Below are 8,399 nucleotides of genomic sequence, written 5' to 3' on the forward strand. Positions count from 1 at the left end.
GGATTTAGCGGATACAACTAGATCAAAATGCATAAGGATGACATTCCAAAGGTATCATTTATCACTGACTTTGGTGTTTATTGTTATCTTGTTATGGCGTTTGGTCTCAAGAATGCAGGAGCCACCTATCAAAGGTTGGTGAATAAAATTTTTAAGGATCTTATTGGGAAGACTATGGAAGTCTATGTTGATGACATGCTAGTCAAGAGTCTAGTAAAGACTGATCATATAACCCATTTGAGGGAAGCTTTTGAGGTCCTGAGGTACCACAAGATGATGTTGAATCCCACGAAGTGTGCTTTCGGAGTAGGATCTGGAAAATTCTTGGGATTGATGGTCTCAAAGAGGGGAATTGAGGCTAACCCCGATAAAATAAAGGCAATCCTGGACATGGAACCCCCAAAAACTGTCAAGGATGTTCAGAAACTCACAGGAAGGGTTGCTGCGCTAGGACGATTCATCTCCAAGTCAGGAGACAAGTGCTTGTCATTCTTCAAGTCATTAAAGAACATTAAAGACTTTGTATGGAGTGAGGAAAATCAGAAGGCATTTGAAGAGTTAAAGAAGTATATGGGCCAGGCCCCGTTGTTGGCCAAGCCAGTTCTGGGTGAAGTTTTATTCTTGTACTTGGCTGTTTCAGAAAGCGCCTTGAGCGCGGTGTTGGTTAAGGAGGAACTGAAAGTCCAGAAACCCGTATACTATGTCAGCAAAATTTTGCATGGTGCTGAGTTGAATTATTCAGCCATTGAGAAATTCGCTTTAGCCTTGGTGATGGCTTCAAGAAAGCTGCGTCCTTATTTTCAAGCTCACCAAATTGAAGTGCTAACAAATCAGCCACTGAGAAATATCATTCACAGTCCCAAGGCAAGTGGGAGACTAATTAAGTGGGCAATAGAGTTGGGAGAGTTCGATCTCAAGTATAAGCCACGTATGGCCATAAAAGCCCAGGCACTAGCTGACTTCGTGGTGGAATGTACCATACCCAACCAAGAAGTCGGGGGGCAGGAAGATACCACACCTCAAGAAAAGGGAGTCGACAATGGGGACAAGGAGAAAGAATATTGGGTTCTCTATTTTGATGGAGCATCAAAAACAAATTCTAGTGGAGCAGGTTTGGTTTTGCAAAGCCCTGATGGATTCTTAATTGAGTATGCCATGAAGCTAGACTTCCCAACCACAAATAATGAGGCAGAGTATGAAGCCCTGATTGCTGGCCTTGGTCTAGCTGGGACACTTAGAGTCGAAAACTTAAAGGTCCGTGGAGACTCGAAGTTGATCATATCCCAGGTAAAGGGAGAATTTGAAGCAAAGGATGATACGATGGCAAAGTATGTTCGCCTAGTAAGGGCTGTGATGACCCAATTTAATGAATGCCATGTTGAACACATTCCAAGGGAAGAAAATGCTAAAGCAGATGCGCTATCAAAGTTTGCTTCATCTGAGATTGAAAAAAGTTCAGGAAGTGTGTACTTCCGTGTTTTGAAGACACGAAGCATAGATGTTAAACTTGTGGCTCCCGTAGGCTTGGGGAAGTCATGGATTGATCCCATCAAGGCTCACATTCAGACCGGTTGGTTGCCAAGCGATACAATTGAGGCACGGAAGTTAACTGTTCGAGCACTAAGGTACTCTTTGATAGATGGGATTCTATATAAAAGATCTTTCGTGGTTCCTTACTTGAGGTGTCTCAGGCCCGATGAGGCACGCTTGGCTCTTGAGGAAGTGCATGAAGGCATTTGTGGGCAACACTTGGGGGGCAGGGCCTTGGCTCATAAGATAACTCGTTTAGGCTTCTATTGGCCAGAAATGATGGCTGATGCCAAAGAATATGTAAAGAAGTGTGATCGTTGTCAGAAGCATGCACCAGTCGCCAGACAACCCCCCGAGATGCTGACCTCTATCAACTCACCTATTCCCTTTGCTATGTGGGGGATGGATATTCTAGGGCCTTTTCCTATGGCCGCAGCACAAAGGAAGTTTCTGATTGTAGCCATTGATTATTTCACCAAGTGGATCGAAGCCAAACCTTTGGCCAAAATCACAACTAAGCAGGTTGCACAATTCCTGTGGGAAAATATTATGTGCCGATATGGAATTCCCCGTATCCTCGTCACTGACAATGGAACGCAATTCAATAATAAGGAATTCAAGAAGTACTGTGAAGAAAATGAAATTGAGTTACGGTTCACCTCTGTCGCTCACCCACAAGCTAATGGGCAAGCAGAAGTTGCAAATCGAATAATTCTGGACGGATTAAAGAAGAGGATCGAGAAGTCAAGAAATAATTGGGTGGATGAGATGCTTCCCATATTATGGGCATATAGGACTACCTGTAGAGTCACGACAGGTGCGACCCCTTTCATGTTGGCATATGGGGCAGAAGCAGTAGTTCCCGTGGAGATATCACATTCTTCTCCAAGGGTTCAGGCTTTTGATGAGAAAGAAAATGAGGAAGGGCAGAAGCTAGCCCTGGATTTAATCGATGAAGTGCGAGATAAAGCACATGCAAAGATAGTAGAATATCAGAAAAAAGCTTCATTCTACTACAACCTAAGGGTTAAAGAAAGGTTTTTTAAACAAGGCGATCTAGTCTTGAGGAAGATAGAAGCATCTGGTGTAGGACAAAAAGGGAAGCTTGCCCCAAATTGGGAAGGGCCGTACAGAGTCAAGAGTGTTCAAGGTAGAGGAACCTACAAGCTCGAGACTGTAGATGGTTTTGAAGTCCCGAGGACCTGGCACGCACAAAACCTGAAGGTTTACTACGTGTAAGATAGGCGAAGTACGATTCTCACTTGTCATTATGGCAAGTAGGTTTAAAAGCACCTGGAAGCTTTGCTTGCGTAGGATTTTATATTCCAGTAGAATTTACATTGTCAAGTTATTATTGATTAGGGTCGAACCCATGCTATGTAAGGTTTTGAAAAACCAGACTTCATGTTAAAGAGTTTTAAGTTATTTCTATCTGAAGGATGTTTAAACACACATTAAGACTATAATAATAAGAGGCCGAAGGAGCAACATACAAAATTTAATCCCAAAGGGTAACAACTTCTGATAAAAATAAAGTTCATAAAGAAGATATACAAAAAAATTAGGCCTTGGAAGGTTAAGATTCTTCAGAACCACTATCCGACGACTCCTCGGAAGTTTCAGTCGTCTCTTCAGAAGTCTCAGTCGAACCCTCCGAAGTCCCTGTGGAAGTTCCCTCTGCAGGAGATGATGGCTGTTGAGGCACTACTTTTGAAGGTTCTTCCACCCTTGCCTTCTTAGTAGCAGGCTCGAGTTCCTCCTCAGAAGAATCTTCCTCTTCTCCATCCCTGATCATGCCAGCAAGCTTCTCAGTAACGCCTCCAAGCTCTGGAACCCGCACAGGGCAGGGAAAGGGCGACTGCTCAAGGATCTCGGGAAACTCATCCTGGATAGCCTCCACAGCAGCGTCCCAACCCTCCTTGTAGCTGACTGGGTGAAGAAGGGCGTCATGCTCCACCATCAGGTCTTTGAATTCTTGGGTATCCATCCAGCCGTCAAAGGCTTTGTCCTTCTGCGCCTTCAAGATTACGTTTTCAGCCCGGGCCGTCTCCAGGTCAGAAGTGGAAGAAGCCAATTGAGCTTCAAGGGCCTCAATTTTTTGGTTGGCCTCCTCCAACTTCTTGTTGGCATCTTCCAGGCCAACCTTCCAAGCCTTAGCTTGGTGAATTGCCCCTTGAAAATGGGCGTTAGCCTGCAAGAGAAATAGCAAAACTTTAGAAAAGAAGCATGAAAAGAAAAGTGTAAAAGGCATAAGTAAAGTGCGTACTGTCGCCAGGGCTTGGGCTCCAAAAAGCTCGTTCCCCTCTAAGTCCTGTTGGAGGACAAAGTCTTGATAGTCCACCGGAGAGATGGAATGTTTGGACCATTCCTTGGACAGGGCTGTGCTGCCCAATATTGAGTCCTTGCCCCGGATCCCCCAGGCAGGTTGAAAATAGGCCCCTGGCCTCTGCTTGGTGCGCAAAACCTGGCTGGGACCTTCCTCATTTGGCTCCATAGCCTGAAGGAGGAACTCAGGGAAGCGATCACCAAGCCTAGGATCTTTGAAAATCTTCCCAGCCCTTTTCATCCTGGTCGTTTCCAGGTCCTTTGGCTTCGTAGCCTCCTCAATCTTCTCAGCCACTGCGGCAAGCAAAGTCAGTTGAAAACTAATGGAATAAAAATGCAGAAAATAAAGTAGATGAAGGCAGGAACTTACTTTTCTTATGAACGGGCGAGAGGCCGCGTTCTACCAGGACAGTCTCCCGGATAAGATCCCAAGAATGGGAGGTGCCGTTGTCTTGCGTCAGGAGGTTGAAACCTCTAGCCTCCTCCTCAGACAAAGCTATGTCATTTGGGCTCCCATCCACGGCAATCCCAAAAGAAGATCGAAATAGGGAACCCCAGTCTCCACCCTCCCAAACTATAAACAAAAAATCCTTCTTCCACCCCAAATTGTTGTCAGGGATGGATTTCCCATTCACAATATGGGGGATAGTGGGGCGTTGGTTGATAGAAACCCAACCCGGACTTTTATCGGGGCTGTTCTTGAACTGGAAAATCTTCCTGAAAACAGCAACAGATGTGGGGATGCTGTGCTTGGCGCATTGCGACAGATAGCATAGGATCAACCTCCAGGAATTGGGGGGAAGCTGGCAAGGGCTGATGCCTACATCAGCCAAAAGTAAAGGAATGAATGGATGAAAAGGGAGTCTAATACCTGCCCTTAGAGTATCCCTATAGACGCATAGCGCGTCCTTCTTCCACTGACAGGCCCTGTCAGCCGGACCTGCAAGAACCAGCTTAAAAGGTTCTTTGATTTTGAAGCAGCCGCTCAACTTTTCCAGCTCCTTGGGATCCCGTAAGGCGCTGATATGATCGTGTGCGTCCAGATGCGCATCAGACGGATACTCGTCCCCTCGAGTGTTGATCATGTCGATTAAGGAAGTATACCTCGATCGAATAGGAAAATCATTGGACTTTCTAGCCACGTTCATCTTGGCCAAACGAGTCATTCTTTTGTCAGCCATCTGAAAAAGGTATGAGGCACGTAAATAGGCTGTCTTAAAATGGCACACAATGGAAAAATGAACACAAAAAACAAAGGGAGAAAACTTACCTGAAAAAGCACTCCTGAGAAAGGCTTTGAGCTCCGACTTGCTGTTATTGCTCTGAGAATCTTAGCAGGAGAATGAAGAAGAAAACAAAGAAATGAGGAAGTGAGGAGTAGTGACCTTTCCTCATTCCTTTATATAGGAGGAAAAAGAAGTTGAAGGGACAAAAAGCCCATTAAGAACAAAGGCCCATGAGAAAAAGCCCAGGAAAAAGCATCTTCCAGAATATTCCTAGGAATTCTAGGGCATTCTAAACAGGGTGTGATAAAGCCCAGTAAAGAGGCCCAGTAATATTTGATAAAGCCCAATAAAGAGGCCCAGTAATATTTGATAAAGCCCAATAAAGAGGCCCAGTAATATTTGATAAAGCCCAATAAAGAGGTCCAGTAATATTTGATAAAGCCCAATAGAGAAATCCAGGCCCAAATCCAATTAGGATTTGGAAAATTCAGTTTTAGCCTTAAAAAATGTAAGGCCCAAATAAAAAGATGTAAGACCAGGATTCAGGTCGAAATCCAGGTCGTGAATCCTGCTCAAAAACTTTCGAGCAGACACCCGAAAATAACGGAGATAAAAGACCAGGATTCAGGTCGAAATCCAGGTCGTGAATCCTGCTCAAAAACTTTCGAGCAGACACCCGAAAATAACGGAGAAAAAAGATCAGGATTCAGGTCGAAATCCAGGTCGTGAATCCTGCTCAAAAACTTTCGAGCAGACACCCGAAAATGACGGAGAAAAAAGACCAGGATTCAGGTCGAAATCCAGGTCGTGATCCCTGCTCGAAATTTTTCGACTAGATTCACGAAAAAAGAGGAAAAAATAGAACTGAATTGAGGTCGAAACTTCGACTAGGAATGAGGTCGAATTAGACAAGCATTTTACAGAAATAAGGATTAAAAATCCAGGTCGAATTTCGACTAGGATCCTGGTCGAAATCCAGGTCGTGAATCCTAGTCGAAATTCTTCGACCAGGAATCAAGAAAACCAAAGAATTTTCGACCAGGATCCAGGTCGAAATTTCGACTAGGATCCTGGTCGAAATCCTAGTCGAAGGGCTCAAAATCAGAAACTAAAAGTGGGGAATTGACGACCTAGATCCAGGTCGAAATTTCGACTAGGATCCTGGTCGAAATCCAGGTCGTGGATCCTAGTCGAAATCCTTCGACCAGGATGATAAGGCTGACCCCTATTTTCGACTAGGATCCAGGTCGAAATTTCGACTAGGATCCTGGTCGAAAAAAGGGCTGGAAATTTGAAAATTCCAGAAAATAAGGAAAAATCCCAGAAAAATTAGGGAAAATTCCGGAAAATAAGGAAAAATCCCAGAAAAATTAGGGAAAATTCCAGAAAATGAGGAAAAATCCCAGAAAAATTAGGGAAAAATCCAGAAATTAGGGAAAAAATCCCGGAAATTAGGGAAAATTCCAGAAAATAAGGAAAAATCCCAGAAAAATTAGGGAAAATTCCAGAAAATGAGGAAAAATCCCAGAAAAATTAGGGAAAAAATCCAGAAATTAGGGAAAAAAATCCCGGAAATAAGGGAAAAATTCCTGGAAATCAAAATAATTCCTGAATAAAAGGAAAAACTCGTTGTAAACGTGTAGGTCGCTCCACACTTTACGCAAGAACGAAACCCTGTAAGGGAACGAATAGACTTAACTTCTGTGAAACCTAATCAATGTTTCCCAAAAGTTGGGGGGCAAATGATAGGGATAAATAAATCCTGATTTTATTAATAATGGGCTGCTGGACCCAATAATAAGATGTATAATGTTCAGACCAGAAAGGTTAAGCCTGACGGACCAGATCAGGCCTGGTGGAATAAAAAAAGGCCCAAAAAGCCCTGATTATTAATTAATTTCGTAATTAATTAATAAGGGAGAAATCAGATGTTGAAAAGAGTCCCGATGAGGATATAAGTCCTTAGAGATTAGCCTCAAAGGGACCTAAAAGGATAAGGAATCAGCTTCCTACTTCCTAGGACTCCTAAGTCTATCCTAATTCAGAGGCTTATCCACCAAGTCTCCTATACCAAGTCCAATTCAAGGACTCCCACATCTATATAAGGGGTCTCACCCCCACCAATCAGAACTACGTTTTTGACTTGATCCTTGGTAATCAGCAAGGTACGTAGGCATCTTGTTAAGGCAGATTGAGTCACGAAACACAAGAGCAGTCAAACCGAGCCTCGAAGCTCACGTTCCTTAGTATTAAATACAGCAATTATATATAGTAGTTTTAATCCATAACATAACTATTCTTAATTTAGAATAGAAAAGAAACACTTGAAATATATTACAAGAAGGTTTTAGAATACATGCCCCAATTGATCCGCTTTCAACTTTCAATCACCATTCTACGTTCACCTCTACTCGGTATTCACTCGTCTCATTCCCATGCATAATCGGGCTTTACTTTACTATCACTATCTCGCTTTGAATGCCTCAAATTATGTGTATCTATCATTAAAGGTGCTATTTCAATTAACCGACAATGTATAATTGTCTATCATGCGCTTATCCTTATTGTCTACCCACCCGATAATAACAGATAAGGATCATATTTTAATCAGATAACGTTTAAAAGACACGTTGACTCATAATTCACGTAACACGTAAACACATAAGGCACGTAATCATGTTATTCATATAATACGTAGTCACATAATTCATGTAACACATAAGTTGAATTACCGAAAGATAGGTCTCGATACTTTTAGAATTGAAATCGGGTCCAAAAGAGTATTTATCGATCAATAGTTGACTCAGAACGACTCGCCAAAACAAACGACCTTTTGATCCAAAAGAATCGGGTCCGAAAGTATTTTTATTGGAAGCGGAAAACTATTCTGAGTCTAGAGGTGTTCGTTTCGTATTAAACGGACGAACAGTCTATTTATTATGAATAAAATAAGAATAATTCAGTTAATAATAATATGAATTAAATTTTAAATATCTCTATACAATGTTTAAAAGCTCAAAATGATTTTTAAATCATTATTTGGCTTAAATTATAAATAATTACATTTTATTTAACTATTTATAGAATTAATTAATTAAATTAATTAATTAATTAACTCCATAAATAATTAACTAAAACAAATAATAAATAATTAAATTAAATTTCAATTTTTTAAAATAATAAAGAAAATAATTTTATAGAATAATTACCTAAATAAATTTTAAATTTTAAAATTAAATTTTAAAATAATTAATAAATTTTCATTTATTTTTAAAATCAAAATCCAAAAACACAATTTCATATTTTGATTTGGGCAAA

Source organism: Apium graveolens, chromosome 10 (genome assembly GCF_009905375.1).
Source record: "Apium graveolens cultivar Ventura chromosome 10, ASM990537v1, whole genome shotgun sequence".
Lineage (NCBI taxonomy): Eukaryota > Viridiplantae > Streptophyta > Magnoliopsida > Apiales > Apiaceae > Apium > Apium graveolens.